The 22,927-nt window shown below is 45.3% G+C and overlaps 1 long non-coding RNA gene across 1 annotated transcript; it reads left to right on the plus strand.

Annotated features, from left to right (window-relative positions):
* The first annotated feature begins 721 nt into the window (after positions 1–721).
* LOC149747626 (uncharacterized) lies at positions 722–13,328 on the plus strand. The gene is made up of 3 exons (XR_016387627.1): positions 722–1,055; positions 3,520–3,598; positions 4,386–13,328. It is a non-coding gene; the product is annotated as an uncharacterized LOC149747626 (long non-coding RNA).
* Positions 13,329–22,927: the final 9,599 nt, after the last annotated feature.

The following is a 22,927-nucleotide window of genomic DNA, read 5'->3' on the forward strand; positions in this document are numbered from 1 at the left end:
GTGTGGGTGGCAGCTAGGGTCAGGGGGTTAGGTGTCTGAGGAGGGATTACAAAGGACTTATCTTTTTAAGTGAATGTTAAGAGTAGGAGGAGCCTATTCTATGAACCATTTTCATTATGTTCCTTCTTCATAAAAGGACCATGTCCTTGACTGCATTTTGCTCTTTCTTTTGGAGCAAATTGAGCTCTGTGAATCTTAGAATTAATCTTCTTGGAACACCACATTTAACATGTTAATACTTGCTGAAAAGTCTCCAGTGGAGATGTTTCCCACCTTTGTCCCCATCCACCTCTCAAACTTAAGCTCCCACTGGTTCCTAAAATCCATCTCCATTATAGCCCAACTGGTTTGGTCACTCTCGCAACTCCGAGCATTGCCTATTGTGTTTAAGACAGGCTGACATATGGTAGGAAACGTCCAGTACATGTTTCTTTGAAGGTGAAGTATATCACTTTGTTAGGCTCAAAGAATACCTTTTGAGAGAATTCTCAGTACCACTTAGGAGGGTTGAGTCAAAAGTGGTCAAGTTAGGTAGCAACTGGGAGGCAATCAGAGCTCTGCTCTCAGTCGACAAAATCCATACAAGGTCGGCCATTTTTTACTGATTATCTTTGGTAATCCTCTGTTCTCTCTCTCCTCTCCTTCCTCCTCCCTTCTGGCCCCACACACCCAGGAAGGCAAGGTTTTATTCTAGCAAACTTGGGTAACAATAGATATGATTGTCAGCCTCCCTGGGGCTGTCCAGGTTTTTATGAAATTAGACATATTTGTCTTGATGTTTAGGAGTGAGCATGAAATTCAAATCTCTGTGTTGGCATTCCACGGGCTGGCCCTTTAATATTCCATGACATGACTTCATTGAGGTTTTGACAACACTGTATAGAAGCTGTGCTTACCATTGAAAATTAAAGCCTCTGAAAGCGTTGACAACAGCAAAATTGTGAATGCTTCTCAGCTCCTGAAGTGATTGCTATTCCAGTTTGTCTAGAAGTGCTTATTGTGTTTGTAATGCCGTCAGTTCCACTTAAAGACGACTTGAAGTCGATGCCATACAGGTAAGTACCAAAGAAATCTCCATCTTCTTTCCTCTCTCCACTTTTCCATCACCTCCCACACAATTTTTCCACCCAGAGCCTATTTGCATTTGGTTATAGAGCTCCTGATTCCCTCAACTTCAGAGCCAGTTGATTGCATTTCTCTTTCAAGTTCCTAGGTTAACCAGACTTTCATTTTTCCTTTTGTTCATTTGCCTTTTCTTCTTCTTTTCCTTCCGTGTGAGTATCAGGGAAATTGAGTTTTAGTGACTTACTGTACAAATCCCCTGAGCATCTGACTCATCTCCTCTTGTGTGTAAAGCACATCTTAGGTGGGGGATGAGGAGGATTTGGTATCTGAGGGAGGATTATAAAAGAAACTCTCCTTTGAAACCAATGCTAAGTGTAAGGAGAGACTACTCTATTAACTGTGACTTTAGTTTGGGTCTTTATAATGTTGAAAATGGTAAAAAGAAAACTTAAAAGTAACTATTTTATACTGGTCAGCTCCGCTGTTGGTGGTGGTGGTGGCCTTGAAGCAGATGAGCTAGCAGAGAATTTTGACAGCCTCCTTCCTAGGTTGGATGCTTGGTTTGGTCTTTGAAGGAGATTTCCTCCCCTGTCACAAGTTGACACAGGATGATTTTGTCAGAAAAAATTCTTTATACAAGCCTTTCACCCTCAAGCAAGCTGAGATTCTTGGAATGTAAAACTAAGATGCAAATAAGAGAGCTGAGAGGACTGTCTGGGGTGCTGAAAGCAGTGATCCTGGAGGGACCCTGTGGCAGATGGAGGGGCAGCATCTGTAGGAAGGGTCTGGGGTGAGAGAACAGCTGTATGGATGCCCACATCTGCGGTTTTGGGGAGCCAGTGAGGGGGCAACTACCAGGCTTCACCATCCTGCTTTCCTCAGCACACTCCTTGTTGTAATCCACTTTTCCAGACCCTGATGGATAAAAAGAGGTTTCTGATGTTGGATGATGAGCATTCCTTTCCATTTCCAAACAACCTCCTTGGATTTTGGAAAATAAGAGCCCCATTGCCAGAGCGAGGCTGCTATGGGGGCAATTTGAATGGTGAGGGACCAGGATAAAAACATCTGTACCCTGTACTCTTCCTGGACATGTCATAACTCCTGAGAGTTGGCACTGTCTCTCATGGTCCCTGACTTTTCAGAAGGACCGTGTCGTTAAGGGGAGCCTTGTACTCAGATACTTCCCAGGAGGCCCTGGTACTTAGAGATACTGTGTTCATTACTTTTCAGCAGCCCTTTGAAGCCTTAGCAAGTTGTTGGTGTCAAAAAGATTCATTTGAATTAAGGAACACAGCTGGATTTTATAATTTTAAAAATAGATTTAAATTAGAGGATTTTTGTTGTTGTTGTCGTTTGGTGTTTCTTAGCTTTCCCAGCCAACCCATACCCTGGCTTACTGTTTATCTCCTTAAATGACCCACACAGATTTTGGTCTCATTTGCTATATGTGCCATCCTTCTGTGACCATCCACAGGGCAGGTATTGTGGTCTCTTGGAATGTGGATTGGAGTGGATTGGAAGCTTGGGGTGGGCCCTCATGATTATTTTCTGACTTTTTACTATCAAATTCTTTCTTTGGTGCCTAACTTCTCTTACTTTGGGGGTCATGTTTTTTATTTTAAAAAGTTGGACTTTTGTCCAGAACTTTGAAACATTGGCATTGTTCCATGGCATTTTGAATATGAATGATTTAGACATCACCAACATGTGACTTTATTTTTGTTTTCTGACGTTGTTTTAAACTTCCTTAGGGAGAGTAATTTTCCCAATGCTCAGTGAGAACTGTGGCAGTTCTCATGGCTTTTCTGCTCATTTTTAGATGCTATTATTGTAGGCCATAAACACAGGCTGGAGCCAATAAATAGTATACATAGTCTCATGTGATGATCAAAACTCTGAACCAAACTTGGAATTGCCTATACTTCCCTTCTCTGATTTGAACTGCTTCAGGCTGGAAGCCTGGGTGGGACACGAGGCACAGTTCTTTGGTTGTCTGCTGTTCCCTGGTTCCTTACTCATATCCTCCCTGACCTGGTCACGAGGCCCTGTAATGAATCTCGGAGGTTGGAGGCATGGGAGGGAGTGGTGAGTGGATCAGGCAGTATGGGCTTGGCTGGGCACATCATGGTCTCTGGTATTGGCCAATGGACAGCACTGATTCTTCCTCTTGAGGGCACTTTCTTGTGATTTTCAGAGGTTCCCTGCTGGGTCCCTTTGTTCTGAAGTTTCCCTGACCTGTGTGTGACCCCTGTCTAATTCAGTTGGACACTGTGACATCTTCTTTTGCCATGGACATCCAGTGGTACACCTTGAATCTCTTTCTACTGAGGACCCTGTTTCCTCTAGGAAGTTTCATTGGCTAGGATGCAAAAAGGCCCTAGGTAGCCTCTCTCCACCTGGCCCACATCTGGTCCATGAAAAACACTCATGCATATCTTGCTCTCTTCTCAGAGAGAAGGCCAATCACGGAGAAGCAGCCCTCACCACTGGAGTCATTGGTCAACTCTGTCCTCACCCAGCAGACTTCCAGGTGGGTGTCAGACTCTTGCCTCTAGTCCCCTTAATCTTCTCAGGTGTGAGTCAGGTGGCAGCCCTCTGTGTTTTTTTTTTTGTTTGTTTGTTTGTTTTTGCGGTACGCAGGCCTCTCACTGTTGTGGCCTCTCCCGTTGCACAGGCTCTGTAAGCGCAGGCTCAGCGGCCATGGCTCACGGGCCCAGCCGCTCTGTGGCATGTGGGATCTTCCCGGAATGGGGCGTGAACCCGCGTCCCCTGCATCGGCAGGCGGACTCTCAACCACTGTGCCACCAGGGAAGCCCCCTCTGTGTCTTTTAAGTGCAGAAATAGTTTCAAATTCCTGCATGTGGCCCTGTTGGAGAACCCTCTGTTAGGTCTGGGGAGAGAAGATAGCCCTTTCCACATTAAATCCTTGACTGAGCTGAGGGGTGTAAAAGTTGCAAAACCATGTTCGACTTCTTTTTCCTTTGTAAATTCTGCATAAAGGGGTAGGGTTGAAAAATGAAGCAGGAAGCGTCCTGTTCTATCTTGTTGCACATCCTTGCCCTTCCAAGGGCCTTACAGTCTAGATGAGGGGCCAAAACAAAATGAGAAAAAGGTTAAAAATCAAGAAAAGAGACGTAACAATCAAGTAGCCTGAAGTCTCAATTGCACGGTACAGGTGATTGACACTGTGGTTCAGGTTAGGGTTTGGGTGGGTGGAGGAAATGGGGACACAGGGTAAAGTCATAACTGTGTGTTTTTTCAGAGCATTCAATTTTAGCCTTATTGGAACCTTACTGCTTTTCTACTTGAAATTCAAGGTCTAAGCACTCTGAGGTGATGAGCCAAACTTCAAGGGTTCTCCTGGCTGGGAATGACTGGCTGAGAAAATGCATCCAGGTCCAGGCAGCTCCTGCAGAGAAGCACAGAAAATGATGAAATACACACTTATATTAAGCATCATATGCATGGAAACCTCGTTCTTTTAACCTACATGAGTTTTTGACCAACTCTAGAAACCTCCTGAGAAGCTCGGCACACGGGAGAAGGGATAAACTTGGGTCAACAACAGCCGCTTTGCAAAAACATTTAGACACCTAATTCCTTCGATACATGTAGAGACAATGCACCATATCACAAGACTCTATTCCAGGCATTGTGAGATACAGCCAAATCTCTCAGGTAGCTATGAGATGAGAGTCACATAACCCTCCCGCCGCCCCCACCCCCAAGTAGCCTTACTACCGGGGACAGTGTAATGACACATCTGAGTGTGAGGCACAGTGAGCACCTGGTCAATTCAGTAGGAAAGATGCCTTCCTGCTACCATAGTCCAGGAAAACACCAGAAGATGGGAGTTGACTGTGTCTCACTTTGGACTTCACCTCATCAAGGGCTGGCTTCCTGGCTGTGCTCAGTCATGGCCTCCGGGATCCCCAAATGCACAGGTATTAACTGTATTTGATGCTGGCAAGGACTTTGGCAGGGTCTCTGACTCACCATTCCATACACCTGAAGAGTCCAGCACTACCAGAATTTTTAGGCAGTGCTTAATAAGTACCCAGTGCATTTCCTGGCACATAATAGGTCTTCTCTAAGTATTTGTGGGTTGATTTAGTGAGAACCTGAGTGGGAACGTCTGGGGTCTTATGATGCAAGGCATCTCTGGCTTTGACCCTGACTGGGATGGAGCCCCAGAGGTTGTGCTGGGAAAGACAAAGTCAAGCCTTACAGGGAGGTACCAACAGACCAGAGATGCTCTTCAAGAGCCTTTGTTCTCTGGGCATTTCTCTCCACCTTCCTATTCCTTGGCCTGGCATCTCCTTTGGAGGAGTTGCTACACAGACTTTCTCCTTCTGGAGGAAAATGACTGTGTTTGTCATAAGACTCTCTGCTAGGGACACTTTAAATTGAAGTGGCTTTGGGGATAGAGTGTCAGAGAATTCCCAGCTTCCCATAGCCTCAGCTCTTTATTGCCAGAAGGTTCCTCTTCATGAATATACTAACTTTCTATTCCTGGAATGTAGGGTCATTTTCTTGATTTCTGGTCCTGCTGGGAAAGCTTCCCACAGACCTATTTTCTGGCATGGCTCACCTCCCCGGGGACATGGTCAGGGCTGAATGAGGAAGTTCTTCATCAGCTTTCGACTTCCCCTCCCTGTGACCTTCCTCAGGAGGGTGCTCGCACTCTCCCCCAACTGTGGAATCAGCAAGTAAAATTCCAGTGTAAATGGAGGATACTTTCCAAGGGGCATCTGCTCACCAATGTTTGTATAAAAAAACCCGAATTTCTACTGTTGAAGGTTGGGAGCCCCGGGTCAGCAGCTGGAGGACCTCCAGGTCTCTGAACTCATGCCACCAAGTGACTTCCTGGTGTGCTCACATTGGAGAGCAGCAGAGCTCAGAACCTCCACACGAGTGGACTTGGCTTCCCCTCCTCCCTTAGGCAGTCTGGACGTTTCTGAGGTTATTTAATTTCTAACTTCCCATGGCTCCCAATTTAGGGCTCGTCTATGGGGTCCAAACACTCAATTAGGGCAGGCACGCAAGGTGGTGGCTGCTTTGACAGTGTAATGTGGGAGGTGGTAGCACATCCCCCATCCAGGAGCCATTCATTCCTCCACGACAGCCTCCTTCAGGGTTCCTTTATCTGGTAGAATCTTGGTTGGCCGGTTAATGCCATGGCAAATGTCAGGTACCATTGACCTGAGGGCAACACTGGGACGTGGGTTAGGCCTTGAAAAAGTGGGGCAGTCAAGGGAGAAGTGCCCCAGAGTGGAGAAAATGGAAGCTACTGGTAGAATTGAAGACAATAAAGAAAAATCTTCCCTAGTTTGGACATTTGCCAAAAGTTAACACTTGTGGTCCATCACTCCCCTCTCTGCAGGGTAGTAAACCACTTGCTGTAATTTTCTAATAATATGAATAGCTAGTCTTTGAGGAGCGCCTACCTTTTTCAGACAGGATATTTTTCCCTCCTTCTTTACCAATGAATGAATGGAGACTCAGAGAGGTTAATAATCTTCCCAAGGTGCCACAGCCAGTTGGTGGTGGACCTGGTATGAAATCCAAGTGTGTTCCCAAAGCTGGACTGCCCCACAGTCGCTCTGTCACTGCTAAACTCTCACTCCTGCTTTCCCTCCCACTCGCTTCTCTTTCCGGTCTGAACTTGGTACTGACTCGAATTTTAAGGTAGCTGGAGAATACTGATTTATCTGGACCATTCATTTGCCTCAGTTAAGAGCCACGGAGGAAGAGCGTGGAGAGGGCTGGGACAGAGTCTAGTACGCATTTTGTGAAAGACCCACAAGGTTTGTACACTCTGATTCTGTTGACTCTTCTCTCTCCCTTCTGTTCTTGGCAACTGTCCCTTAAGCCCGTCTGTTCTCTGCCTCTAATATATTATGCTGATATTTTATTACCAAACAATTACATCCACTGATTTGAAAAGGAAACGAGCAGGAAATTGCAATTATAAGAGTAAAAGCAATGCTCTTTTATTTCTCTCCTTTATGCATATGAAATATGGTTTGTCATTGCTGCAAAACAGATTTTCCTCCTCTTCCAGGGCTCTTCACTGCCTTGTCTTTAATAATTGAGCAGAAACAAGAGTCATAATTAGATTACTGATAACAGAGGAGCTATCCATGGGTTTGCAGATGTGGAGGCTCAGCTTGGAGCCAGGGGGCCACCACCACGCTGCTATGGGAGAAAACATACTTCATGCTGTTTCACTTGAGTACCTTGCAAAGCGTGCTTTACATCCATGGTCTATGTAGATTATTTGTTCACAGTTATTGTTTCTTCTTTGCCCTTGCCATGCTTTCCTACCCCACTGACGTTGGGCCTGGTCAAGACTTGCTTTGGTTAGTGGAATATGAGTAGATGAGATGTACACCTTATTAACTGAGCAGAAGTTTTCAACGTGCTTGCACAATTTGACCCTGCTTCCCTTGAGCGACAGTCAGCATGGTGGCTGCTCCGTCTTGGTCCCTGAGTGATTACGGTACACAGAAATGTCCTGATGACTCCTGATGGATATGTGGCCAGAGCAAGAAGTAAACGTTTGCTATTTTAAGCCTCTGAGATTTGGAGCTGTTTTTTAATCACAGCATAGCCCAGCCCACCCTACTGATATATCTATGATCTCATTTGGTTCTCCTTATATCCATAGGATTGAGAAAAGGCTGACCACACTGGGTGGTGTGTGGGAAAGAGTGTGTGATGTGAAATCAAAGGGACCTGAGTAAGAATGCTTTTTCCTTCATTGTTGGCTGTGCAGGCTTAGCCAAGCAATCCAGTGTCTCTGAAAACCTGTCCCTTTTAACAGTACTTTCCTTGAAGTTTCCTGAGAATGAGTCAATGCAAGGCAGAGGTCCTGGCATAGTGCCCATCACAGAATAAACACCCAATAAAGAGATAATTAAAAAATATTATCCTTAAAATCCACTTCTGACATTATCTCCATTGAATAGCTGAGAATGTGGAGGCTAAACCAGCTGCAGGGACCTGCCCAGGCAAATTTCATAACAACTGAAATGTGAGCTTCAGCTTCTGGACCCTAGGTCCAGAGCCATCTCCCTGGACTAAAATGTTTTCACTGAATTTTATGCCTGGAACTGTGCTAAGGGGTCTGGGATGGGGGTTGGGGCAGGGGACATGTCAAGAGGTGAAAACACTGGTCCTTGAAGGAAAGCAGTCCACATAGTGAGATGAGCTAGATTACAGAGTCAGCCCCAAAGAAGCAACCCGTTTATCTGAGGCACACGCTATTCTAAAGTCCCAACTTTGGGTGCATAAGAATCACCTGAGCAGCTTCTTAAAATACAGATTCCCTGGTTCTACCCTGAGAATTTCTGCCTTAATACTATCCTGCGTGATTAGAGCATAACAAGCTCTAGTGTCAGGGTCCCTGTGTTCAAGTCCCTCCTCTGGCACCTACAAATTAATGACACAACCTTGGGCAACCACTCAATACCTCAGTTTCTTCATCTGTGAGATGGGAGTAATATGAATAGTTATATATTACAGTGAGAGTTAAGTTAGGTAATACACGCAGAGCTTACGGTACTAAGCAAGCACCCAATAAGTGCTACCCATTAGTACTTCGATGCAAGGGTTCTGAAAACCACTTGTCCAGATATTTCTCTAAGGGATGACCCAGGGCCTTCCTCTGGTTCCCTAGCTGGGTACACCTCTATGGAGATTTTGGGGGCAATGGCCTCCACCATTGTGGGGTCTACTGGGGGGTTTCAGGTCATGGAAGCTTTGAGTGTGGGGTGTATTTGATTCGACCAGTTCTTGGTGGCTGTTAAATTGCATGTATGCTGCCTCCTTCTGCTCACTTTTGCAGAGGTTCGCTCCTGGGAGAAGACCCTCATTAGCAAACTTTTTTTGGGGAACCATCTCTGGCTGGCATGTGGGCAGCAGTCTGGTGAAGTTCCTGGCACTTGGTGGCCCAAGGTTGGAGGCAGGGTTGGATATGTTTCAAATGAATTGTTTCACTTATTGCTCTTGCCTTGTGCCAAATGCCTCATTTTGCCCCTTGCTAATCATCAGATAAGAGTAAATTTACTAGCTACCGGTTTTACATTTGGTGGTGTATGTATGTCCATGCCACTCTCTCACTTCGTCCCAGCTTACCCTTCCCCCTCAAAGCAGAAACTAACACACCATTGTAAAGCAATTATACTCCAATAAAGATGTTAAAAAAAAATAAAAGAATCAATTTACTGCAAGAGTGGTTTTCTTCTTCTTCTTCTTTAATTTCTTTGAATAATTCATGTCCAATTTAGGAGGATTGAATATGGTGTGATCTGCCACTCCATATGCCTGTACTGGCTCCCCAATTTTTCTTACTCTTCAAGGTCCACCCCTTAGCAAGCCATCCTCTCAGTATGATGTGTCTGGGCCGTGAGAAGGCAGACCGGGTCTTCTTTGGGGAGAGTTAGGCCCTCAGCTGGGAAGGGCTGCACGCTACCTGGGCCCAGGTGGTTGCTGACACAGATGTTCTGCCCTGAGCCAAGAAGGAGCCATAGGGCATGCGGAGCATGGCTACTAACCAGATTGGCTGTCGGTTTGCAAATTCCAGTTGTACAACTACTTTGGGGTGGGAACTGTAGGCAATACTTAATCTTCCTATTGCTACAGTGTCTTTACTTACAGGAAGGATGACAACGGTGCTTCCTCATCGTGTTGTCCTGAAGATGAAAGGGAAAACATAGAAAATATAGAAACATACAAGAAGAGAAAACGTACATAGAAACCACTTAGAACAAGGTCTGGCCTCTGATAATCTCCCATTAACATTAGCTGTTATCATTATGTATCCTTCAGATCAGACTTTGAAGTCTGATCTTGTAAAAATTAAAACATTACAGTGAAAGTTATTTCCATGTGACTGCTCTCACTCCTAGATCCTCCCCAGCATTTATCAGTTTTAAGTTTGGTATGCAGCCTGCTGAAATTTTAAGAAGGCATCTACGTACATATATGCGATTATGGAAAATCATAGAGTATATGTAAGTGTCATCTATCATATATCTAATCTAGTATAAATGGTATATACCTATATGTCTTTTTCACTCAACGTGTGTCTTAGAGATTATTTCATTCCAGAACATAGAGGTGTACCATATTTATTTTAACAGCTTCATACTATTCCATATTATGGGGTGATCACATTTAACTTAGCCATTGTTTAACATTTCCCCTTACTGTAGACAGTGCTGTACTAAACGTCCTTGTAGATGTCTTATCGTATGCATACATCTTAAAATTTTCTCAAGGGTTGTCATTCTGCTCTCCAAAAGTGGTTGTGCAAACTTACACTTCCCTCAATTGTGTACAAATTATGTGCTTTCATACCACCTCTTCATCCTTGTATATTACCAAACTTTAATTTTGCCAATCTAAGATGTAAAAAGGATACAGAATTTTGTTGGTGTTCTTTTTTTTTTTAACATCTTTATTGGGGTATAATTGCTTTACAATGGTGTGTTAGTTTCTGCTTTATAACAAAGTGAATCAGTTATACATATACATATATTCCCATATGTCTTCCCTCTTGCGTCTCCCTCCCTCCCACCCTCCCTATCCCACCCCTCCAGGCTGTCACAAAGCACCGAGCCAATATCCCTGTGCCATGCGGCTGCTTCCCACTAGCTATCTACCTTACGTTTGTTAGTGTGTATATGTCCATGACTCTCTCTCGCCCTGTCACAGCTCACCCTTCCCCCTCCCCATATCCTCAAGCCCGTTCTCCAGTAGGTCTGCATCTTTATTCCTGTCTTACCCCTAGGTTCTTCATGACATTTTTTTTTTCTTAAATTCCATATATATGTGTTAGCATACGGTATTTGTCTTTTTCTTTCTGACTTACTTCACTCTGTATGGAAACAACCTAAGTGCCCATCATCGGATGAATGGATAAAGAAGATGTGGCGCATATATACCATGGAATATTAATCAGCCATAAAAAGAAACGAAATTGTTGGTGTTTTAATTAGAACTTTCCTTCTTCCTAGTGAAGTGGAGCCACTGTATATATTTATTGGCTGTTTATACTGTCTCTTTTGTGGATTACCTGTTGTGTTTGTTGCCTATTTCACTGAGTTAGGTTTCTTTTTCTTATTTATTTGCTTGTTTATTTATTTTAGTATACTTTACTTATAATATTATGTTAGCTTCAGGTGTAAAACATAGTGATTTGATATTTTTATAGATTATAAACTTACGTACAAACTTATTATAAAATGTTGACTATAGTCCCTGTGTAGTACATTACATCCCTGTATGACTTATTTATTTTATAACTGCTAGTTTCTACCTCTTAATCCCCTTCATCTGTTTTGCCCCTCCTCTACCCCTCTCCCTTGTGGTGACCACTGGTTTGTTCTCTGCATCTGTGAGCTTGTTTCTGTTTTGTTATATTTGTTTGTTTTCTTTTCTAGAGTCCACATATAAGTGAAATCGTTTGTCTTTCTCTGTCCAACTTATTTCGCTAAGCATAATACCCTCCAGGTCCATCCATGTTGTTGCAAATGGCAAGGTTTCATTCTTTTTTATGGATGAGTAATATTCCATTGTGTGTGTGTGTGTATATATATATTATATATATATAATATATATATATATAATATATATATATATCTCACATCTTCTTTATCCATTCAGATAAACTCAAAATGGATTAAAGACTTAAATGTAAGACCTGAAATCATAAAGACTCCTAGAAGAAAATATAGTACACCCTTTGACTTTGGTCTTAGTAATACTTTTATGGAAATGTCACCTCAGGCAATGGCAACAAAAGCAAAAATATACAAATGAAACCTAATCAAACTAAAAAACTTTTGCACAGCAAAGGAAACCATCAAGAAAATGAAAAGGCAGCCTGCCAAATGGGAGAAAATATTTGCAAACGATATGTCTAATAAGGGGTTAATATCCAAAATATATAAAGAACTCATACAACTCAATATCAAAGAAAACAAACAACCTGATTAAAAAATGCTCAGAGGACCCGAATAGGCATTTTTCAAAAGAAGACATTCAGATGGCCAATAGGCACATGAAAAGATCTCAGCGTTGTTAATCATCAGGGAAATGCAAATCAAAACCACAATAAGATATCACTTCACACCTGTCAGAATGCTATTATCAAAAAGACAATGAATAACAAATGTTGACGAGGATGTGGAGAAAAGGTAACAATAAAACACTGTTGGTGGGAATGTAAATTGGTGAAGCCACTATGGAAAACAGTATGGAGGTTCCTCAAAAAATTAAAGATAGAGCTACCTTATAATCCAGCAATTCCACTCCTGAGTATTATCTGAAGAAAATGAAAACACTAATTTGAAGAGATAAATGTGCTCCAATGTTCATAGCAACGTTATTTACAATAACCAAGATATGGAAGCAACCTAAGTGCCCATTGACAGATGAATGGATACATATCTTTTTCTTAATTATTTTTGCAGATCTTTTAAAAACATATTTTGTGTTATACTTGGTGACAATATTTTCTCCCATCCATTGTTTGCTTTGCTACCCTGTTCTTTAATGACTTGCTTTTGTATCCTATTTTAAAGTAGACTTTCTGCATCCTCAACATCGTAAACACATTTTCCGATATTTTCTTCTATTTTTAAAAAGTATTAAGCTTTTCATCCATCTGGGTTTTATTTTGTAAATGATGTAAAGTAAGATGTAATTTCTTGCACCTAGGCATTGATCTAAGAGCTTTTTATGTGTGATCCTGGTCATTCAAGCTACCTGAAAAGTTAGTCATTCTGACAGTCACCTGTAGATGAGGAAATAAGCTGAGAGAGATGCAATAATTTGCCCAAAGCTCCCAAAGGCCAATGTAGAGCAGCCATCTGAAATGACACCTATCTGTGGGATTGCACAGGTCTTTGAATGTCCAAATGCCTCTCTGAGAGCTCCCTGCAGGCTGAGCATTGGCTGATCACACTAAAAGGAGGAATTTGGATCAGATGGAGAAGACCCTCTTTTCTTTAGGACCTGATATCACTGAGCATCCCTGAAGGCCAGGAAGACAGGCACTAAAGGGGTGGTGGACTTCTGAAAAGGACGAAGAATCCTGTAGTCTCAGCACCACGGCTTATGTGAACCAGCTTTGGGCAGTGCTGTTCTCTAGGATATGGGAGGGTCTCAGTGGGCATCCCACACAGGCAGGTCCTGTCCCCTATTACTAGGACGCTGGTCCAGGGTTTGTTCCTCTCTCTCTCTCTCTTTTTGTTTTTTTTTTTTGCGGTACGCGGGCCTTTCATTGTTGTGGCCCCTGCCGCTGCGGAGCACAGGCCCCGGACGCGCAGGCTCAGCGGCCATGGCCCACGGGCCCAGCCGATCCGCGGCATGTGGGATCCTTCCAGACAGGGGCACGAACCCGCGTCCCCTGCATCGGCAGGTGGACTCTCAACCACTGCGCCACCAGGGAACCCCTGTTCCTCTCTCTTTACAGCAGAGGAAGGTTAGGAGCACAACCTTTTCTTTGTTACACATTTCTAATGTACCCCTCATGAGGAAGGCTGAGTATGGGGTGGGGTCTCGAGAGGGACAACAGAAGGAGGAGGGGAAAATCTCTCTCTGGTTTTACCCTGCAAATCTCACTGCCCCCACTCACTCACCTGCACGGGCTGGAAGCCTGGCTCAGCTCTTCTGTCTCTCCCCAAAGAGCTGTGAACCACACACTTAGCAATGCAGAGAGATGGCTCCAGGCACCCTCAGCATTTATTATAAATCACTGAGACAGAAAAGATATGAGTCCCCACCTGCAGAATCACTGAAGCAACGACTGTGGGCACATCTTACCTGGAAATGATTTTCCTGCTTTCTCCACAGCACATGGGGCTTTGGGGGCCAAACCCAGAGGAACTGTACCCTGGGGCAGAATTCTCAAGTCCTGGGACAGTTTTCTTTTTATGATCCTTACTTCGAGACCCTCTTAAATGCTGGCATTTTCTGATCTCCCTTAAACTGTCTCTCCTTGAAAGTACGCCCTCCACGCCCTTCCTCCTGTGCTGTGGTGTTTTCACCTTCAGGCCTGAATTAGGATACATTTTTGTTATCTTCTACCTACTGATAGATTTTAAACCCCTTAAGGGAAGGAGTGGTCTTCTTTGTGCGAGATCAATGGAGAGAAATTTAATTTCTTTTTCTAAAAAGTCCAGGGAAAAAACCCCAATCTTTTTTCTTCTAATGAAAAAGAAGCTGATATTCAAATCAGCTGATTTCTTCTCTGTCCCTAGAACACAACACGATCATTCCCCCCTCAAAAACTTTGTCAGAGTAGTTCTTGCACCTGTGATGCCCTCTCTCCTATGTCAGAGCTGATATTTAGACTCTCAGTTGTGTTGGTCAGGCTGCCCTTGATTCACTTCAACCCCAAAGCACGTGCTGTAAAATGGGAGGGGAGGGGGGAAGTGGCCTTCCCTGTGTGGTTTTCCCCGGCACCTCTCCCTTGGCCGTGGAGCTGACCCTGCGTGTCCCAGCTGCAGGGGAGGTTGTGCAGAGCTGTTCACCAGACAGGCCTGGCCTGTGGTCTGGACCAGCCGGAGCTGCCCTCTGCTATTCAGATCAAATCCCATCATGATCAGGCGGGGATGCCCTCCAGATGGTCCCACACGAGCACAGATGCTGCTGGGAAGGAGCAGGGGAGGCTCCTCGGGCCCAGGCCGTTAGCACATCAGCCCGAATCACTTTACCAGACTAACTAGTGCATCCTATTGGCTCTGTCACTTCTTTGTGGACGGTTTCTTACTCAGATCTCTCATCTTCTCTTTCTCAAACCCAAACTCACATGGTAGAGTTCGTCCTCCAATGCACTGGATTTAGCAGACTTCTCTATTGATGGAGTAGTGGGAGAGAGAGCAGTTTTCCCTGTACTGAAAATGATTGAATGAAGAAAAGACTATCATATGACATCCCCCACCTGCCTCAATGAAGGCGGCTTCCTCGAAGATAAACGTTGGGCTTGTTGATTATCGTATTGTTTATGGTGGTCCCTTGAGGTCATAGGGCAACTTCACACCCTGGATGTCCTTTGTGTCCAGGGCACAATAATTTTCAGAATTGACTGCAGAGAAGTGAAGCATCTACAGGAAATGGGAATCTTGGTGGGAGTCCAGTGGGCAGGGCCTCTCTGGCGTTGCATCTCTGTCTTGGCCGTGGATCACGTGAGGGCCTCACTGCACTTGACTTTGCCCCTGGGTGGAGGGAGTTGCAGGCAGCCTCCCAATCCTGGTCTCTGCTGCCTCCCACCATCACCATCCCGGTTTGCCTGATCATCCAGGTGCACAGCAGCTTATTTCCCTTATGTAATCTCTGACTCTTGGAGTGATCCTGCCTGGGCAGGATTCAAGCAAGACTTGTGCATGCCCTACCAGGCTGTGGAGATGGTGGTAAGGTGAGTTTCTGGAGGACCAGCTGACTCAGTGGTGGGTGTTGGTGTACAAGAGCTAGCTTCTCCCTGAGCCCTGGGGGAGAGTCTCCAACTTTGCCAACCCTGGAGGATGGGTTTCATGTCAGAGGAGAAGGTGGTTTCCCTATCAGTTCCCTATAGGATGCTTTAGGCAGGGGTCTCCCTTGCTACAATTAGACTCCATTTATTCCCCAAACCTGAATGAACAGTCTTATGGGAAAATGTGGCATAGACCATGGTTTTGGAACAAAGTCTGCTGGGGGACTAAAGGGAGACTTTGGGGCTCTGGGAGGTTTCCTAAGGAGAGAATAGGAACAACACTTGGCCTTGAGGTCGGGGAGTGGAGATCCCACAGGCTGTCGGTAGTAAAGAGCCCAACAAGGCCAAGAGTGGGCAGTGGGGGAGGGCTGGGCTGTCTGGGGCACAGGTGGGAGTTGGGGGAAGTGAAGGGCCAGCAGGCTCCAGTGGCGTGCGAAGCCTTGAGTGTGACTATGAATCTGGATTTCTATTTGTCTGTAGAAGGGAGAGCACTTCTGAAGACACTACAGGCTGATTTGATTTAGAAAAGGTGCACTGCACATGGCTTTTTACGACATAAAAAGGATCCAGCTTCACAACAAAAGGGCTGTTTCAGGTGCCTTTGGTTCAGGTTGAGCCCCTCGCTGAGGGAGGGTGTATGGTCACGGAGAGCCAAGGGCCACTGCTGTCAGATTTCAGAATTGGCCCCCATGAAGGGGCCTCTGGGAAGTGAATTACAGTTATGATTCAAGTTGGGCCAAGCAGAATGTTCAGAGTTCATGGTGAGCCCACACACTCTCCTTTCGAGGATTCAGAAGAGGCAGCAGAGACCGTGAGCCTGCCCTGGCAACAACCCTCTGTGCAGGGGAAATAGCCCCAAATCCCCAGCACTTTAATAATCAGATGGCAGGGTGTGATTGGCTCAGACTAGCAGGCAGTGCTGTGGGAGGGCAAAAAAATGGGTCAGAAGGAGGTTTGGCCTCTCAGTGTGGGGAGAATGAGCTAGGACAGGGATGGGTGAGGTATTGAAAGATGGAGAGGACAAAAGTCATCCCTCAAAAGAAAACCGTCCAAATAGTTTTTGCAAGTGCAGTCATCCAACATGTAGTGAACATCTTTATGTGCAGAACCATGCTGGCGACAGGTCAAGACCTAAGTGAAAGGGACGGAGCCGCACTCTTTTGAGAGCTGCCTGCCATGAAAGGCACGTTCATTCATTCATTCACTTATTCATTCATTCCACAAACACTGAACTCCTGGTATGTGCCAACCCTGTGCTGGTGCTGCGAATATGACCCCATGGGAAGCACACACAGTGGGTCTACTTGAGAAAGGGCCAAACCATCTCAAGACTGCCTATGAGGTTCTAGAGGGCTGGGGTGATGAGACTGAATTGTGTTTGGCCAAGAAGAAGGCCTCCTTGAGGAGAAGAGTGATTGAAGGAAACAAGCAATCAACACTTATTGGCTCATAGGCTTGGAGGTGGTCTGCAGGGGGTGCCCAGCAAGTAAATACATACTTGTGATGTGCCATGATGAGGGTGACTGTCAAGTATGAAAGAGTGCTGAGAAAAAGGGATGAGGGAGGGAGATGTGTAGGGAGGAGTCAATGGTATGTGTGTAGGAAGGATCCCCAGGCACCTGGAAGGGCCCTGTGCTCCTGGTGCTGGGCTCTGTGACACTGATGCTGTGAAGACACACAGATCACAGAAAGGAGGAAGAGCTTCAGCTCTCATTCCTGTGAGTTACTCTGTGTCTCAGAAAAGGCATTAGGGAAGTGGGGAAACTGCTTTCTGAAGCTGATGCTGCAGAAATGGGCTTCCTGGGGACAGACGTGCTTTCATGCCCTGTTAATAGATGAAGGGGGGCGAGTTGAAGGTCTGAAGTCTCCAGTCCTCTGCTGGGACCCAAACCCCACCCTGCAGAAGTAGACCCAGGCAGGGAACCCACCTGACCGCAGCCCCTGAGGGCAGAGCAGCAAGTGGGGAAGGCAGAGAGGAGGAGGGGGTGGAGGGCAGTTTCTGAGACCTGGGAAACCAGCTTCCTGAGGCGCACTGGCTACCTCAGGTTCTGCTTTTCATTTGGTTTACACAGACCGCTCACAGGGCTGTCTCAAATATCCTTGGAATGCACGGTCGCCTGGTGGTAAGATTCCCATCATTCTGTGCGGCTCTCTGCAAGTCTGCCTGAGGTGTTTTTCTCGCTTGGCTTAAACATTATATCATTCGGGTTAAACATTGCCCTCTTTGGGGCCCTCTTTGAGTCTAATATACCCATTTGTTTTTCCTGGAAGGTTTCTGGAGCTTTCCCACACTGTGCCTCGGGGCTCCTAGGCCGTCTTCTGGGGAACGTGATTATTGTACTGAATAGCCTGTACCATAAGGGTCTGTTGAGTGAAATGTTGCAGCCCTGTGCCTCCCACCTCCATATGTGGTCCCCCTCCCGAAGCACCCAGTGTGCATGCCCACTGGCCCATGAGCACTTTGAAGCCTGGGTACTTCTCACCCCAGGACTGCCAGCAATCCTCGGTTGGTGCTGGCTGAAGGCCCTGGGACAAGAAATACCTTCAGGTCCAGCTCCACAGAGGGGCTAAGTTCATTGCAACACCTTTTATTTCCTGGTAGGAAAATAAGCATGAACACCTGTGAACAAGCTGGGTTCCTAAGGACTGGAGTGACTGGAACAGTGATTGCCTTAGTCCGTTTGGGCTGCTATAATGAAGTACCACAGACTGGGTGGCTTCTGAACAACAGAAATTTACTCCCCACAATTCTGAAGCCTGCAAGTCCAAGATCAAGGCGCTGACAGATAAAGTGCCTGGCGAGGGCTTGCTTCCTGGTTCATAGATAGCTGTCTTTGCTGTGTCCTCATATGGTGGAAGAGAGTGAGGAATCTTTGGTTCTCTTTTATCAGGTCACTAATCCCACTTAATGAGGGGTCCACCCTTGTAAACTAATCACCTCCAAAGGCCTCACCTCCAAATACCAACACATTAAGAATCGGGGGGAACACAGACATATAGCAGTGCTGGAATGAATCAGAGAAGAAGCAAGGATCACCAGTTTCACTAGTTTTCTAATTTTAAAATGAGATTCTGTCTCCCAGTATAGCCTCCATAAACTATCTCTTGCTGGCAACAAGGGCTGTATATGTAGGAACCAGTGACATGCCAGTGGGATTTCTCTCCAGGGTACCTTCGCTGTAGACCCATTTACCCTACAACACGGAGAAAGTCAGTCTTTAAATAGGATGCTGGGATAGGTGACCCAATTCTGCCCATCTCAGTCGACCCAGAGAGCTCGGCCTTGAAAACTGCAGACATTCAACTTTGGGGGGAATCTAAATGTATACAGTGGGTTCTAGTTCAGGGGGAAGCAAGACTCCTTTTTGCTGTAAACTTCCATTGTGATTTTTGAGACATTCTATGAGTGTATCAGACTCCAAGCTCTTTGAGAAGACAAGTTCTTCATTGTGTATCCCTCCATCCGGTATAGTGCTTGGCACATGGTATGTGCTCAGTAAATGATTTTTGGATGAGATGCCTTGTATTCAGTGCTGTTTAATCTATAGTGACTTAGGTGAGGTTGTGGCTAGGCCTTGGAATTAGATTGGCCCAGTTGCATGAGGCAGACATGGGGGGTGGGGATGGGGTTCAGTGCAGTAGACAGAAAACTTGTTGCTCAATGGGAGTGGCTGGTCCGCAACAGGAGTGTCCCAGTGGGCAAGAAGCGCAAGGTGGGGAGAAGCCTATGAGGAAGCAAACAGCCGGCCGGTGCTTGCATGTGCCAGGCACTGTTCCCAGCATGCTACATGTGTTAACTCTTCTTACTCACAGCCAACCTGTTACTGAGACAGGTAACATTGCTCTTCTTCTTATAGATGAGGAAGTAGTCAGAGTGAAGCAATGACATTCTCGGGTAACTCGGTTGGTAAATGGTACCAGGACTCCACCCCAGGCTAGCTCACTGCAGATCCCATTCTTTTTACAACCTCCCTCTGTGACTTCTCTGCAGAGTTGGGACCTTGGGGTGGGCAGCACAAAATTGAGGGACCCAACAGTCAGCCAATTTAGGCAAACTCAGCAAACAAGCATGGGGTTAGTGAACAGCAGGCTAACCTGTGGGGTCTGGAGCAGGGTGAACCACATCCTATAGTGGCCGGATATTGGGTTGAAGATCGAGACCAGTGATTCACACACGGGAACAAGGTAAGAAGGCAGTCACCAGAATCAGGTAAGAAATTTCCCTGGCTCAATAGCTAGTCCACCCTAAACAAAAGCCAACAGCCCTGAGTCCCAGGATCTTGTGAAGGACCTCTGAAACACTCTTTCTTCGGGCTTGGTGTTGGCCAAATGTTAGGGCAATGCCAAGCATCCATCTTAGAGAGTTTTCTTAAAGTGAGAATTACCTGACTAGGGGAGGGGAAGAAATCAGAAGCCACCCAGCCTTATCTGATGCAAAGACTCCCTTGATTACTTTTTGGTGAATACATTTCTTTAGGCCCCTCCTGTTTTTTCAGGCCATACAACTAGAGCTGATGTGTATTTCCAAGGTTGTGTTATATGATGGGGAAAAGTTCTCTGGAGAAAAATTATGGGGCTCATTACACAGTGGGTAGAAGAGGAGGAGAGAATGATGGAGGGAAGTAAAGAGAAAATTATAGCAGAATTATGTTTTTTTTTCCTGTAGAAAAGGACCTAGAATAATTGCATCTCCTGTTTGGAACTTTTTATTTTCCACACTTCATTCCTGTTTATGCAAAACAGTGTGTAAGGAGAGTACATTCTTCAGGGAAATTCTCCCCAGGGAATGCAGTACTGGGTTCACAGGACTTACAGGTAATTGTGGGAATTGTTTAGAAACCAGAATTTACTTACAGTGGAAGATGGACCAGAAGTTCCTTCTACCCACCCACCTTTGCTATTTAAACACTTTGTACTTACGATTTTTATTTGGACAAATCAACTGGCCTCATTTGGAGTGTAACTGGAGAAACTTGGGAATGCCTGTTCAATAAAAGCCCATGCTGGGAAATTTCCCTGTTTATTTGTTTGGGAGCTTTTTGTGAAATAAGAAAGGAGATGGTGGCCATTACTTTGGAGCAGCAGCCTCTGTGGGCAGCAGGCCTTCTGCAAGTTCATCTTTTTCTTTTAAGTAGCCAATGCCTTAATTTTCTCCAACAACCATTAATCAAACCAGCTCATAGAACACAACTTCATAGCAAATTGACCCTAAAATATAAACAGCATATAATGGCTTTGTTTTCACATTTCTTTGGCACTGACATTATAACAAAGGCCTTGACTAACACTCAAGGATGTTGTGGATCATTGAATTTCAGGCACTGGCCACAGGCTGGCTTTCCTCAAGCTCTCTGAATAGCACCACTACCCCACATAAAATTAGCTTTCCATATAAATGTCCTCTTACTCATCTCCCTCCATGATTTTACTAAGAATGAGCCCAAGGGGCTGGCTGTTTTGGAACGACTTTGATCAACTCTGTCTTCACAAATGAACTAGGCAGAAAGGGTAGGAAGATGTCGGGGAACAGAACTGCAGAGTAGGTTTCAATAATTTTTCACAGGGATGGAAGTTTCCTAAGTTCTGTCCTGTGATATCAGTATTTAAACCTGGAGGGAAAGGGAGCCTTTGAGAACGTTTATGAACTCTGATGTTGGAGGAAATGGAGGAATAAATTGGAGAGAGAAATTGAAAGAAGGCAGAAGGATTTGGGGTTGAAGGGTGGCTGAAACAATAGATACTTATTTCCTCCTAGTTCTGGAGATGGGAAGTCTGAGATCGAGGTGTCACTGGGGTTGTTTTCTTTCAAGGCCTCTTTCCTTGGCTTGTAGATGACCATCTTCTCCCTGTGTTGTCACATGGTCTTCCTTCTGTACATGTCTATGTCCTAATCTTCTCTTCTTATAAGGACACCAGTCGTATTGGATTAAGGTCCATTTTAATGACCTCATTGTAACTTAATTACCTCTTTAAAGGCCTCATCACCAAATACAGTCACATTCTGGTACTGGTTAGACTTCAACATATGAACTTTGGGGGAACACAATTTAGTCAGTCCACACAAGGGGGTGAATTTGGAGGGGCTTCTGCAGCTACGAGTCACTTTGGTTCTTCTATGCACATAGGGGGCCAGCTCTTGGCTACAGAGCATAGACACTGGAAATCCAGTGCATGAATATTAGACATCAGTCCAGAAGGGACCCCAAGGACCATGTATTATCCTTTGGTTCTCCAACTCAGCTGCCTGTTAAAATCACCAGGAAGCGTCAGAAAACTCGGATGCCTGGACTCCTACCCTTTGATGTCCTTACTCAATTGGTACGAGGTGGGGACTAGAGTTGGATGACTTTGAAAATCTTCCCAGGCTATTTTAGTGTGCAGCTATAGTAGTCATAACCACTGATGTATTCCACATATTGATTTTACAAATAGCTAGAGATAGTTGATGACTTGTCGAAGATCAAAAAACACGTGTGGATTAGCACACAGGGCTCCTGATTTGGGTCCCATAACATTTCTGCTAGTACATTTCTATCTATTCCCTAAATACCAACACTCCATTGAGGATTCTGTGCCAGATGTTGCAGATCCCCTGTTCAGCACTGAAGGACTCCTTCCCCCAGCTGCTGGCAGTGTTGGTACCCTGGGCTAGCCCTCCTGCAGAGACTTGTGAATGATGGTGTATAAAGATGGGATATTAGCTGCAGAACTCCCTGGAGTGACTGTACTGCAGTTCAACTCCTCCTTCTGCCCAATCCTACTTCTCCCCCTGACTCACAGGTGTGGGTCCCAAGGACATCCCAATAAACCTTCTGTCTGCCCATCTTCATCTCAGAGTCTGCTTTCTGGGGAACCCAACCTATAAGAAGTTCTTCCTGTGTTCATAGTTCTTTTATTAGTACTCACGGAGTGTTTACCACATTGGGCTCAGTGCTAGGTACTTGGAATATGAAGAGAAATAAGACCCAGCTGCTACTCAAGCTACTTGCCATCTACCAGAGGTACCAGTGGTCAACAGCCAACTCCAACGCCCTGTGTGAGCTACTGTAATAACAGTGTAGTAAAAGTGCTGCCAGAGCACCGAAGAAGGGGGTGCTGATGCTCTGACTGGAGGCGTGGCTGCTCTTGCCCACCTCCACAATCTTGCCTCTTCTAGATCCTATTTATTACACTTGGGGTGGGCAGTAGAGGGGAAGGTGGTGAGCAGGGGAGAGGTAATAAAGAAAGAGTACAAGAACCAGGATAGGTAGAACATAGCATGAGGGTCCAGTTTGGGTCTCCCATCTGTTACTCAGTCTTCCTTCCTGGAGGTCATTTCCCCTGCACCATCATCACGATTAGGCCCCCAGACCTCTTGTACTCATCCCCTCACTCAAA

Source organism: Delphinapterus leucas, chromosome 14 (genome assembly GCF_059928025.1).
Source record: "Delphinapterus leucas isolate spDelLeu-1000000601 "Yukka" chromosome 14, BTC_Dleu_Yukka2, whole genome shotgun sequence".
NCBI classification, from domain to species: Eukaryota; Metazoa; Chordata; class Mammalia; order Artiodactyla; family Monodontidae; genus Delphinapterus; species Delphinapterus leucas.